Raw genomic sequence first — 15,280 nt, forward strand, 5'->3', positions numbered from 1 at the left:
TCTGTCTCAATAACCTCCAGGTAATTGTCCAAACCTTTCTTGAAACCAGCTATATTAACCACTCTTATCACAATCTCTGGTAACACAGGTTCCCATTGATTGTCCTCCTTCCACCAGGTCTCTGAGATGCCTATTACCTATATCTTCCTCATCATTCAGTGCTATATACTCAAACTCTCCTATTTTATTTTTTAGGCTTCTAGCATTTGTATACATATACTTCAAATTGTGTTTTTTCCTTGTATTACAGCCTGCTGAGAAGATGATAGGGATAATTTGAGTCCCTTGCACTGCCTTCCTCTTAAACACTGCTGGCTTTCTTTCACCATTATTGAAACCTCCTATTGGGACTCCCTAAATATCCTGTTTCAGTAGTATCCTTCAAGGATACTCCACACTGAACCATCCACTTCTGGGCAACTGTCAGTTTAAAAGCTGCTCTATCTCCTTTTTAAATGGTAGCACCAGCAGCCTGGTTCCATCCCAGTTAAGGTAGAGTCCATCCTTTCAGAATAAGCTTCCCCCTTTCCCAGAAGGTTGCCCAGTTCCTAACAAATCTAAATCCCTCATCCCTGCAACCATCATCTCAACCATGCATTGAGACTTTGGAGCTCTGTCTGCCTCTTGGGTTCTGTGAGCTACATGGCAAAGTACTGGAAACACGGCAACAGATAATATATTAATTTTGGCCATTAATCCATAATAGCTGCAAAATCTTACAGCGCTTTAGTAAACAGGATCTTCAATGCAATAATCAGGTTTTGTTTACTGACCTACTTTTTTGTGATCATAGGGAAAATAAACAATCCTTATTCTTATTTGTGTATTGTCTGATTATTTGCCCTTAACTTGTTTTCTTATTGCATTAGTGCATTTTCTTTTTCAGGGAACCTGGTGTTCCTGAAAACTGTCAGACTGAGAGCATCAAATGCTCTTTTCTCCATTTATCTAAGTACTGAGTTCCAGTAAACTTAATGGGTCTGGAGAAAACTTTGTAGATTATGGTATCTTTCATTGATCTGATATAAGAATAATCCAGAGACGATGTAGATCACATGAGCCCTTTTTATCAGATGTGAGTAAAGAGGCATAGGTAGGCTTGAAAGCTCATATACTACAACATCATTGGAGTTTTCTTTGTTAGTCCAGTGAAAGGTTACAAAACCCATACAGAATCCTTTTAAGAAGGCTGACTCTTTTCATCTTCTCTCTGTTTACATCAGGCACAAGGACATGCTGATCTCCAGAGTCATTCTCTCATTGAATCTTAACTCTTTCACTGCCTGTTGATATGTACTGTGCATTGACAAAGACCATATACCCCTCAGGGCCTTGTTGAGAGGGTGTATCCTAGCAAGCTCCAGTGAAGATCAAGTGATGGGCAGGAAAGAGCTGGAGGCTGAGAATGCCAGTAGCTCGGGCTGTGCAGGGTGTATCACATAGCTGGTGGTACAAGCTTCACCAGAAGTAAAAGAAAGGCAGCAGGCATTTGAGGGCCAGGTGATGTCTACAGTAGGTGACAATTTGTTCCCATGTAAAGTATATTTGAACCCATAATTCTCATATTGGAAGTCTGTCACCTGATTTCTCATGCAAGAGTGAGAAAGACCCTTGGGAGAATATTTCATAAAGAGAGTTAGTAGGGGTTTGTTAACTAGTGCTGCTCTACACCATTTCTCTGTAGACTAGACATGTCAAACTCTGGTCCGCGGGCCAGGTGTGCTGAAATTTGGCCCACCAGCCAATTTCAAATTTCCCCTAAAGCTGGCCCGCTGGTACAAGCGAAACATCATCCCGTACCTCCACTCCCCAGACTTTTGACGGTTAGCCCCAGGCAGCTGCTGTTCTTTTCCTCGTCGAAGCCAGATGCCGCCAGAGCCTTACCACTACGCTCCTCTGAAGGCCCGATGCCTTGCACGCTTTTTTGCCACTTCCGCTGGCTTCATTGCTTTTTTTTTTCCTTGGCTGTGCCTGGAGCAGGAGGCGGCACAGAGGCGGATGCTGCTGCTGGAGTGGTTTCAGCCATGCTCTGTTGTGCCATATCAAGCAGCAATCTCCCGACATCGCCAAAGGGCCGCGGCATACCAACCAGGCCCCAGAAGATGCTCAGAGATAGCAGCAGGGGAAAAGTGGCAGAAATCAAGGGGCACTCCCGGCACACCACAGACAGAGCTTGAAAGTGTTGAAACAGGCCACCACATCACAGGCTAGTAAGATTGGAGAATTCTGCCGATAACGGCCATTGCATGGATGGTTTAATTAGAGACAAAATAAGGACTGACCAAACTAAGATTAAAATTAGAAAAATAAAATGACATAAAATAGTTAAAATAGAGCAAAAGTAGGGTTAATAATAAGAGAAAAAATAAAAGGAGCACAGAACCTGGGACCAACATGATTGAATAATGAACCAGACAACAAAAGGTAGAAAAAATAATTTTATTTGCTGTTTTGAGATTGCAATATGTCAGGTTTGTAATGTGCATCCTGCCAGAGCTGGTGTTAGACAGCAGGCGTGAACTAGGCCTAAAAGAGAGAGGAAAAGTCTTTTTTATTTATTTTGTTTACATCACAGAGCCGGCGTGGGGTTGGAGAGGTTGTAACCCTATACTTCTACTAAGACTAAGGGGTCCTTTTATTAAGGTGCGCATTTGGCGTACGCTAAATCGGTTAGTGTATCTTAAATTAAGGTGTGCATTTAGTGCGCGCTAAATCGATTAGCATACCTTAATAAAAGGACCCCCTAAGTACCTTAATAAAAATTCAGCCCACGACTTGGCCTTTTTATTTTCAGATTTCAACCCCTTATGCGATTGAGTTTGACACCCCTGCTGTAGACAAACCCCCCCTTTAACAAAGGTGCGCTATGCTTTTTAGCACGTGCTAAATATTAGTGTGCGCTAAACATGTGCTAAATATTATCGCGCACTAAACATGCGCTAAATGCTAATGTGTGCATGTTATCCTATGGACGCATTAGCAGTTAGCACACGTGTTAATTTAGTGCACATTAGACGCGCGCTAAAACGCTTAGCACACCTTTGTAAAAGAGAGCCAAAATAACTCATCAAGCAGATTCAAACCTCATAAGCAGCTTTTTCTGATCTTGCAATACATGAGTTTGGAAGCAGGACGCATCAACTCTCCAAATTTGAACCTGCTTTTTCTATACTGTGCTGGCACATAGTGACTCCAGCAATGGGGAACTGGACATTTAGGCCCTCTTTTACAAAGGTGCGCTAAGTGTTTTAGCACGTGTTTAGCACGCACTAAATCAACGTGCACGCTAACCGCTAATGCGTCCATAGGATAACATGCATGTGCTAGCGTTTAGCGCGTGTTTAGCGTGCGCTAATATTTAGCGAGCTAAAAAGCATAGCGCACCTTTGTAAAAGAGGGGGTTAGATTAAAAAACTTGGAGAAGTAGGAGATGGGAATGGGCAGGTGTAACTACTAGTAAACAGGAGAAGTACTGAGGAGGTATATGCTAGAGATAGGGGTTGATGCTGGAATGGAGGAGGTATGGAGCAGATGGAGTGAAATAGGAAGGATTGTGGAAGCAAAAGATAAGAAACAGAGGGATGGTAAAGAAGGAATTATTGATAGGAAGGGATAAGAGAAGGTGCTGCTGTGTTAAGAAAAAAAGATGACGAGAGGTGCAAGGGAAAGGAAATGGACCTTTATGTGAAGAAAATAAATAAAAATAAGAGAAAAAGGAAACCGATATGGTTCTCCAAACTAGTGGCAGAAAAAAATAAAAGCAAAAGAATTGGCATTCGTGAAATATAAAAAAAACTCAAGAAGAGTACAGAAAGGAATATCAGATGAAACTGAAAGAAGTCAAGAGAGAGATAAGTCTGGCGAAAGCACAAGCGGAAGAGCAAATGGCTATAAATATAAAAATGGGACACAAAATTTTTTCAAGTATATTTGTAAAAGGAGAAAGACAAAAAAATGGAAATATGAGACTGAAAGAAGGTATGAACCGCTATGTGGAGAGTGATGAGAACAAAACAAACATGCTAAACAAAGACTTCTGTTCGGCATTCACAGAAGAAAACCATGGAGAAGGACCGCGATTGGTTAGCAAATTATACCTGAAAATGGAGTGGATACCGCATTGTTCGTGGAAGAAAATGTTTATGAACAACTTGAAAAAACTGAAGGTGGACAAAGCTATGGGACCAGATGGGATTCATCCCAGGATTTTGAGGGAGCTCCTAGAGGTTCTGGCGGGACCTCTTAATGATTTGTTCAATAAATCTTTAGAAACGGGAGAGGCTCCGTGGGACTGGAGAAGAGCGGATGTGGTCCCTCTTCACAAAAGTGGTTGCAGAGATGAAGCGGGAAACTACAGACCAGAAATCCTCACTTCAGTTATTCAAAAAATAATGACAACGTTGCTGAAGGAAAGGATAGTGAAATTCTTAGAATCTAATGGATTACAAGATCCAAGGCAACATGGGTTTACTGAAAGTAAATCATGCCATTCTGTATATGGTGCCTTATGTTTTATACGTAAACCAGTGCGCACAGCCGATTTGAGCATACAATTGTTTAATAGGCCTAATTGACAGCAATAATTGGCAATTAACACCTCATAATTGATGCTAATTGGCACAAATTAAAAATTACGTGCATGACTTGGAAAGTATGATTCTATATAAAGTAGGTGTCAGTTCTAGTATGTGAATTTGAAAAGGGGGCATAGCCAGAGGAGGGACATGAGCAGTGGCATAGTAAGGGGAGTGGGGGGGGGGCAGACTGCCCCAGGTGCCATCTTGGTGGGGGCACTTTCACCTCTCCACCCCCACACGCCGCACTCGCACCCTGACCCCATACCTCTTTAAAATCTTTACCAGTGCAACTACTCTAGCCTGCTGCTCACACCAGCCTGGCTCCCTCTGAAATCACTTTCAGGTCACAGGGCCAGGAAGTGCTGTCAAAGGGAAAGCCAGTGAGAGCAGCAGGCTGGGAAGGGAGGGTGCAAGTGTGGCATGGGGTGCAGAAGGAGCGGAGGGGGGGGGAGTTGGTGTGGAAGGAGTGGGGGTGTGGAGAGGAGGGTGCAGGGAAGGTCGTCACTGCTCCGAGTGCCTCCTGCCCCTACTACGCCACCAGGCATAAGTGGATTGTGGGCATTTCTAAAAGTTAGGCACTGTTATAAAATATGCCCAATGCATGCACAAGTTGGGTGCAGAAATTTAGATATAGTTTTCCTTGGCCTAAATGGGTGTGCCTAGAAGTTATATGATGTACTGGTGCTTAGCATGATTCTATAAAAGGTATGTACACTTTGACAAATCATGCTAAGCGCCGTTCTAGTCGGTGCCAATTTAGAATATGGCCCTCAATGCATAGCTCTGGAACTCGTTGCCAGAGGCAGGGCCGGATTAATCAATAGGCCCAATAGGCACGTACCTAGGGCCTGAAAATGTGAGGGGGGCCGCTGAAGGAGGACAACTCACCTTGCCATTTTTTAAAACAACAACGGCCCCCTCCTGGCATCAACGGCAACGGGCCCCCCTGGCAACAGCAACGGCCCCTACCCCCCGCAGCAATGGCAACGGACGGGCCCTCCCCTGCCGAAATGGCAACACGGCCGGATCTGTTACAGGAAGGTCCTGCGATGACTGCTTCTGCCGGTCCATCCCCCTCTGACGTCACTTACTTGCTCCAGAAAAAGTGACGTCGGAGGGGGATGGACCGGCAGAAGCAGTCATTGTGGGACTTTCTTGTAACAGATTCGGCCGCGTTGCTGTTGCTGTGGGGGGGGGGGGGCGTTGCCGTTGCTGCGGGGGGGGGGGAGGCGTTGCCGTTGCTGCGGGGGGGCTAACCCGGTGCCATCAGCTGGTCTAATGCTGCTTTCGGGCAAAGGAGCTCAGCGGACAGAGCCGGCAGCTGCAATGTTTGGAGGGGGAGAGAGAAAGGAGCATGGAAGGGCGGTGGAGGGAGAGAAAGGTGGCAGGGTGGTATGGAAGGGTGGTGGAAGGAGAGAAAGGGGCTGACGGAATTGGTGTGCAGGGGAAGGGGAGAGATATAAGGGGAAGGATACTGGATGGAATTGGATTGAAAAGAAAGAAAGGGGGCAGATGCTGAAGGAAGTGGGAGGAAGAGAGAGGAGAGAGTGAAATGCCCGACCATGGGGGTGTGGGAGAGGGAAGGGGAGGAAAGGAGAGAGATGCCTGACCATTGGAAGAGGAAAGGGAAGATGATGGATGTCACACTAATGGGGGGGGGGGAAGAAGAGATGGAAGGGAGAGGCAGACAATTTCTGAAAAAGACACAGAAAGACAGAAGATGAAAGGAAGAGAGTGACAAGAAAATGAGGAGAGTAGAAACCAGAGAAGATAAAGGTAGAAAAAAAATTTCTATTTATTTATTTTTTTGCTTTAGGGGACATGTAGCGCTGTTTCTGTGGTGTTGCATTGTATGCAGAGTCCAACTTCTTGGTGGTTTTATTTATTTCTAACTAGCTGATGCCCTGGCGTTGCATGGGTATTTAATTATAGCAATAACACTGTAAATGGATTCAAATAAAGATACCGGTACTTTATAGTGGTGAATGAAATTATTTTTTTACAGCTTTATAAAAAGTACAATATTCAAATTATAATGTGAAATATTTGACAAAATGAATACAATACAACTAACACAAAACTTGATTATAAACAACATTTTTAGTTTCACCTCCAGGAGCAAGAACATATAAATTCTTGGGTGAAGAGACCCCCAGAACATATCACCCCAGTTAGTGAGGGATCTGCATACCAAGTTTCGTTCAAATCGGTCAAGCCGTTTTAGATTTACTGTGAGCATGGCAGCTGTTTACATTTTTTCCATTGACATGAATGGGTGAAATCTGATGTTCTGTTTGTAGCTCCGCCCACGTGTGCAGGTGGGCCGCGAGACCTCCAGGACATATCACCCCAGGTAGTTGGAATTACTGTGAGAATGGCAGCTTTTTACATTTTTTTCCATTGACATGAATGGGTGAAATCTGATTTTCTGTTTGTAGCTCCGCCCACGTGTGCAGGTGGGCCGCGAGATCCCCAGAACATATCACCCCAGGTAGTGAGGGATCTGCATACCAAGTTTCGTTCAAATCGGTCAAGCCATTTTTGAATTACTGTGAGAATGGCAGCTTTTAACTTTTTTTCCATTGACATGAATGGGTGAAATCTGATGTTCTGTTTGTAGCTCCGCCCATGTGTGCAGGTGGGCCACGAGACCCCCAGAACATATCACCCCAGGTAGTTGGAATTACTGTGAGAATGGCAGCTTTTTACATTTTTTCCATTGACATGAATGGGTGAAATCTGATTTTCTGTTTGTAGCTCCGCCCACGTGTGCAGGTGGGCCGCGAGACCTCCAGAACATATCACCCCAGGTAATGAGGGATCTGCATACCAAGTTTCGGTCAAATCGATCAAGCCGTTTTTGAATTACTGTGAGAATGGCAGCTCTTTACATTTTTTCCATTGACATGAATGGGTGAAATATGATTTTCTGTTTGTAGCTCCGCCCACGTGTGCAGGTGGGCTGCGAGACCCCCAGAACATATCACCCCAGGTAGTGAGGGATCTGCATATCAAGTTTCGTTCAAATCGGTCCCACAGCTTTTTACATTTTTTCCATTGACTTGAATGGGTGAAATCAGATTTTCTGTTTGTAGCTCCGCCCACGTGTGCAGGTGGGCCGCGAGACCCCCAGAACATATCACCCCAGGTAGTGAGGGATCTGCATACCAAGTTTCGTTCAAATCGGTCCCACAGCTTTTTACATTTTTTCCATTGACTTGAATGGGTGAAATCTGATTTTCTGTTTGTAGCTCCGCCCACATGTGCAGGTGGGCAGCGAGACCCCCAGAACATATCACCCCAGGTAGTGAGGGATCTGCATACCAAGTTTCGTTCAAATCGGTCCCACAGCTTTTTACATTTTTTCCATTGACGAGAATGGGTGAAATCTGATTTTCTGTTTGTAGCTCCGCCCACGTGTGCAGGTGGGCTGCGAGACCCCCAGAACATATCACCCCAGGTAGTGAGGGATCTGCATACCAATTTGCGTTCAAATCGGTCCCACAGCTTTTTACATTTTTTCCATTGACTTGAATGGGTGAAATATGATTTTCTGTTTGTAGCTCCGCCCACGTGTGCAGGTGGGCCACGAGACCCCCAGAACATATCACCCCAGGTAGTGAGGGATCTGCATACCAAGTTTCGTTCAAATCAGTCCCACAGCTTTTTACATTTTTTTCCATTGACTTGAATGGGTGAAATCAGATTTTCTGTTTGTAGCTCCGCCCACGTGTGCAGGTGGGCCGCGAGACCCACAGAACATATCACCCCAGGTAGTGAGGGATCAGCATAGCAAGTTTCGTTCAAATCGGGCAAGCCGTTTTTGCGTTGGCAGCTTTTTACATTTTTTCCATTGACATGAATGGGTGAAATCTGATTTTCTGTTTGTAACTCCGCCCACGTGTGCAGGTGGGCCGCGAGACCCCCCAGAACATATCACCCCAGGTAGTGAGGGATCTGTATACCAAGTTTCGTTCAAATCGGGCAAGCCGTTTTTGCGTTGGCAGCTTTTTACATTTTTTCCATTGACATGAATGGGTGAAATCTGATTTTCTGTTTGTAGCTCCGCCCACGTGTGCAGAGACCTCAGAACATATCATCACAGGTAGTGAGGGATCTGCATACCAAGTTTCGTTCAAATCGGTCAAGCCGTTTTTGCGTGATCGCGGCACATACACACATACACACACACATACACACATACATACCTCCGATTTTATATATATAGATTTATCCCCCCTTTTACAAGACTGTAGAGCATTTTTTAATGCTGGCTGTGGCTAAAAACTATACTACAGTTTTGTAAAAGGGGGAGAGGTTAGTTTGTGATTACATATTCCATACTAGGCGAAGGTGTTTTCTGTGTTCTGTTTGTATGAAAGACATGGTTTTTTGTTAGCGTTGACTAGCCTTGTTTAGCAAAATGCATCAGGCATGGTTCTTGGGAGCACCTTGAATTAACCTGATTTGAATCTCCTTATTTTCTGCCAATCTTCTTTTGTTTCATGTTGGATTCTTTGGTGGACTGCTTGCCTTGTTGTTTTGTTGCAAGTTAACATACATGGAGTGGAACGTACTAGAGGAGTTACAGATTTGGCTGTATATACATATGGGTTACAGTTGATTGATGTAGAGTGAGGCAGTTGAGAGGCGTTGTAAACTTGGTTATTAATATAGATATATTTCGGATAGTATTACTGCTTTACAAATATTTGAACACTTTTATATATGCATGGAAAGGGTTCAGAGTTAAAGTCCTGGATAAGTAGGTGGGAAGGGAAGGAAGGGGGATTTGTTCAGAGATGTTTGGGGGTTGCATAGAAGAAAAACTGTGTACTGGTATGCTAATCTTTGTTTGTTTTGAGTTAAAAAAAAAAAAAGAAAAAAAGAAATACAAGTGGAAATAAAGAAGTAAATAAGAAAACAGATAAATGGGGGCGGGGCAGGGCCAGGGGGGCCCAGTGTACTTGGGTGTCTAGGGGCCCTCGAAGAATTAATACTTCCCTGGTCAGAGGATGTGGCAAAAGCTAGTGTTGCTAGGTTTAAAATAGATTTGGATAAAATCCTGAAGGTAAAATCCATACACTGTTATTAAGGAAGATCCAGAGTAAGCCATGGCTTTTCCCTGGGGTTCAGTAATGTAGAATCTGGCTACTTTGGGGATTCTACCAGATGCCTGCAACCTGCCTTGGTCACTGTTAGACATGATACACTGGGATAGATGGAACTTTGATCTGACCTAGTATGGCAATTCTTATGTTATGTCTGGTTTTCAGGATATCTTTAAGGACTATGCATAGGATATCTTTAAGGACTATGCATACAATGGAGGCAGAGTATGCAGATTCTTTAGGCGGTTTGTGGCACTCCAGGATTACAATTTGATGCCCTCTAATTTAAACCTTTAGTAATGTAATGTAATTTATTTCTTATATACCGCTACATCCGTTAGGTTCTAAGCGGTTTACAGAAAATATACATTAAGATTAGAAATAAGAAAGGTACTTCACAGTCTTCAAATTCTGTTTTAATTTGTTTAACTTAGACCTCTTACATGTACCATATTTTGCTTCAAATGGTGCTGTTATTTTAATAGTTCTATGACATCAACAGTATATACATGTATATATATATATATATATATATATATATATATATATATATATATATATAATTAACCAACCAGAGCCTGAGTTATACAGTTTTTATTTACATAATAGGTCCATCATGTGTGTTGTGTATCAATGAAGTCAGTTCCTCTGCTTCATCCTTAGTACTTTGTCAATAAAATGCAAGAGAAACATCATTATGGAGACATTTGTTCTAAAGAAAAGCCAGGCCACACTGTTTTCATGGTACCAGCTGCACAGGAAGCCATTGAGTAGGCTTCTTGTTGTCTTTTTGATCCAATTTGCCAAGCATTATTTAATGTCATAGAAGTTCTATCCATGACCAAAGAGGCATCACTATTCCTGCACATCATGCTGGTCAACTATTATTCTCCCATTCAATTAACTGCTAGGGAGACAGAGAGCTATGCGGTCTAGAGGAGAGAAACAGGCCATCCTTAGCTGTTGGCTAATCAAAATCCAATGGCTTTTGAAATGGGCTTGAAATGATCATTAATTAGGAGAGAGGCTTACATTTGGAAGCAAAAGAAATGCTGTATAGTCCAAACAATACAAGAAAGGTGTATATGCAGCGTTCCAAGATATTGCTGGGATTTGCACTTATATCCATGTGGCCTGTAAAGTTAAAAAAAAGAGAAAAAAGAATTAATTTTTGTAATTTAGGCTCATTATGACCTGGTAATAAAATAGTCTCTTTAAAAAAACAACAAAAACAACAACCACCTTAGGTCTTTCTTACATATCTTCTTAGACAATCTGTTGGATTCTTTATAGGGCATGAAATGTTGGGCATGGATCACAGATCAGCATGGTAACTGATTGGCTAAAGTGGTGGTAACAATTATTGACATTAACAAGTATTAATTGGCAGTCATTAGTAGGGAAGAGTGTGGCACAGTGGTTAAAGCTACAGCCTCCGCACCCTGAGGTTGAGGGTTCAAATCCACACTGCTCACTGTGACCCTGGGCAAAGTCACGTAATTTCCTTTACCCCAGGTATATTAGATAGATTGTGAGCCTGTCAGGTAAGACAGGGAAAAATGCTTGAGTACCTGAATAAATTCATGTAAACCGTTCTGAGCTCCCTGGGGAGAGCAGTATAGAAAACTAAATAAATAAAATAGTAGTTATGCATGGATCTTTACCCTACACCACTATTTTATAACCTCCGTGCCTAAGAGCTTGTTCATCACTCCAAAGGGGGCATGGATGGGTCGAGAGCAATTCCAGGATTTAGGCATAGAGTTATTGAATACAGTCATTTACTAAACTGCTATTAGTTGGGAACCCTTGAAACTCAGGCACTCAGTTCTTATTAAGGAGCTGAGGAGAGCAACTCAGAGCTGAAGGTAACAGTGATGGGGATTTTTGTGAGTTAAGCTCCGAAACGCATTGCCAAAGATTGCGGTAAGAGCAGATAGCGTAGCTGGTTTTAAGAAAGGTTTGGGCAATTTCCTGGAGGAAAGGTTCAGTCTGTTATTGAGAAAGACATGGGGGAAGCCTCTGCTTGCCCTGGATTGGTTACATGGAAGGTTGCTACTCCTTGGGTTTTGGCCAGATATTAGGGACCTGGATTAGCCACCATGAGAACAGGCTACTGGGCTTGATGGAGCATTGGTCTGACCTGGTAAGGCTATTCTTATGTTCTTATGTTAATCAAGTGATAGGAAATATATTGTTATAGATGTTTGCTTCCTTATTGTAGGAGCATGCTTAATGCCTTGCATTTTTGTTAAGATGGTCTTTTGTGTTTTATTCAGTCCTTTTTATTTTTGATGTATTTTCTTTCCTACTGTAAATATTGTAAACCGCTCTGTTGTATACTTGAAGGGTAGTCTTTAATAAAGTAATAAATGTAAACATAATACTATAATAAATTGATATTAATTATGTTAAATTCTTTCTGAAGTTGAGTTTAATCGGGAAACTCATTAACATCAGCTGTGACTTAACACCAATTTCCTTACACCAATTTATTTGGTCCGCCACTGGGGGTTGACATTACCTTTCATTTTAACACTAGCATTACAATTAGGCATCTAAGCTGGAAAGTTATCAACATGGGCTACTGTTCAGTTATGTTACCACATGGGTTAGTTTAGTACAGGGTCTCATTCCATGACCCAATTTGTGGTGAATAACCCAATTTAACAATAGCCCACATTGATAACTTCTCCCCAGAGTTCATAAATTTTCATTGGCAATCAAAATGTGAAAACTTGAAACAATAAACCATACAGTGAAGTGCCAAGCTGGGTTTCATAGCAGGTAAATTACAAGGACAGCATTAGTGGCTATGCTGAATGAAAGAATTACCCACCTTGATTCTAATAAAAATGTGTTAATTAAACTACTTGATCATGCTCCTCTAATATGGTTTAATGAGATTGGATTTACAGGATCTGTCATGAATTAGCTGCTGGTACTCAACCATATTGTAGACAGAAATATATGTGGCACCCAGGGTGGGAAATGTCGAGATACATAAGGCTCCTCCCATGCATCTTTGAGCACCTAAGGCTCCTCCCACCTGCATCTTTCAGCACTATATATAGAATACAGGTGTGTATGGATAAATAATAACATTTACATACAAAAATGTCAGCAGGTTGTCTAAGTGCATCTGGGGTGGGGCCTAAAGTTTTGATTGGCCCAGACACATAAGGTCCCACCCATAGGAGGGTCCTTAAACAACTTGGGCCAATCAGAGCCTCAGGCTCCTCCCCGTATGCATCCAGGGAGAGACCTAAGGCTCTGATTGGCCCAGATGCATAAGTCCCCTCCTATGGTTCAATCAGAACCTTAGACCCTTCCCCACATGCAACTGGGGCTCTGATTGGCCCAGGGGATGGGCCATAGGAGGGACCTTACACAATCTGGGTCAATCAGAGTCTCAGATCCCTCCCTTGATGCATCTAGAGAGGGACCTAAGGCTTTGATTGGCCCAGATGCATAAGGCCCCTCCTATGGGTAGGGCTTTGTATCTGACCCAATCAGAGCCTTAGGCCCCTCTCCGGATACAACCGGAGCTCTGTTTGGCCCAGGCGCATAAGGCCTGATTGGCCCAGACACATAAGAGACCTTAAACAATCTGGACCAATCAGAGTCTCAGGCTCCTCCCCGGTGCATTCCAGTATGCACCGGGAGGGGAAGGCCTGCCATTTTGAAGAGGTGGACCTGCTGGCTGGAGGGAGTAGGCATCCCTCTGATCATCTATCTGAAAATAAGGTAAGGGTGAGAGGGTGGGGGTTGTTGGAGGTATGGGGGGTGTGGAGGCAGGAGAATGTGAGCAACTCTCCTACTGCTGAGGGGGTGTTAGGGGGTGTTGGTTGGTGGCGGTAGACATTGGGTATCTCTCTCACTGTCGGGGGCTGTGAGTCGGTTGGCAGAGGAAGACATTGGACATCTTTCACGCTGCCTGGGGGTGTGTCAGTTGGGTGGGAGAGATTGGGCATCTCTCCCACTGCTGGTGATGTGTGTCAGTTGGTGGAAGGAGAGCATGGCCAACTCTCCTGCTGCCGAGGGAGTGTTGGTTGGTGATGGGAGACATTGGGCATCTCTCCCGCTGCTGGGGGCTGTGTTTCGGTTGGCAGCAGGAGACAATGGGCATCTCTCTTGCTATTGTGTATTTTTTTTCCATTCTGTGCATGTGCCCATCACTATAACTAGCGATGGGCACATGCTAATTTAGCGAGTCTTCGCTATTTTCCACCAACCTCATTTTTGGAGAATGACTCGCTTTTTTTAAATCGCTACTATAATGGCTGAGAAAGCAGCCCATTGTTTTTTTACGTGGTTTTTTAAAAATCTAGCGCTCAGTTTTTACCTTCCCTCCAACCCCCAGGCCAAATGCAATTTGTGTGAATGAAACCCTCAGTAACAAGATATCTGGCAGTGATCTCTTGGACACTTCTAATATTCTCTTAAATGCGGGGCAACTAAGCCACTGGTCGCTCATGTTAAAAGAAGATGAAATGAAGCCTATGAAAAAGTGATACGAAAAAGAAATTACCGTATATAGAAGACACAATAGTAAAGGAAACATAAAAGGCAGCAGGTCAATAAGAAGTACCTTTCTTTGTTCTTGCTGCAGTTTCCAAGCCCTTTTTAACAAAAAGTTGAACAACAGCATGAGAAAGGGAGAGGGATATATATCTCTGAATGCTGCTGGATAGAAGGGGCAGAAGCGTGCTCATTCACATGCTGGACTGAATACAAATGTTAAATCAGCATGAAAGACCATTAAATGTCAAACAGTAGTTATGCATTACAGTATAGCTTAGAGGGAAATTTAAATACAACCAGAGGTTTGCTTTTAAAATTAGACATTTGGGGTTTTCATCTTTCATTTTCAAGGTGAAGAGCTGGTGGGAAGTGGAAGCGATATGCCCCAGGACTTAATTAGCAGACATCCATGGTTTCATCAGATGACCTGCCTATATGGGCTTGAGTTGGGTTTTTTTTTTTTTTTTTTTTTCCATCACAAACAGATAACCTGGACAATAAAACTGATAGCTGAAACCGTGAGGCACGTTTTTGTGTTTCAGGGATGAGCAGCAATTATGTTTCACTATGAAAAGCTATTGTGGCGAACATGTGGAGCAAGGACAAGTAAATTATAAAAGGTTTAAAGTGCTGTATGTATATGTTTTGATGCTTAAAAGCTTATTATGGGAAATAATGGGCTTAAAGTAAAACGTACCTTTTAGGTAAATCTTGAGGGGGTAATTTTGCATGACAGACTTTATCCACATAAAATGGTAGGATATGGACATAAATGCATTGGTGTAGGTCAGTTCAGTTTTCAACCACTAAGACAGGTTTATTATGAATTTATGAGGAACCAAGCTTTCTTTTGATTTGCTCCCTCCCTTCCTTCTATGCTTGGACTTGAACCTTCTTACCTGAAATTTAGAGTGCTCTTGAAGACCTATATTTTTTTAAAAAACATACAGATAGCTGTTTGAGGATCTGTTAACATTCACAATCTCATCTTTCATTCTATTGATTTTTACCTTTCTTGTTCTTCCTCTTTCTTTCCTTTATCTCTCCTTTATCTCTCCTTTCCTCTTG

The sequence above is a fragment of the Geotrypetes seraphini genome, chromosome 3 (assembly GCF_902459505.1).
Source record: "Geotrypetes seraphini chromosome 3, aGeoSer1.1, whole genome shotgun sequence".
Taxonomy (NCBI): domain Eukaryota; kingdom Metazoa; phylum Chordata; class Amphibia; order Gymnophiona; family Dermophiidae; genus Geotrypetes; species Geotrypetes seraphini.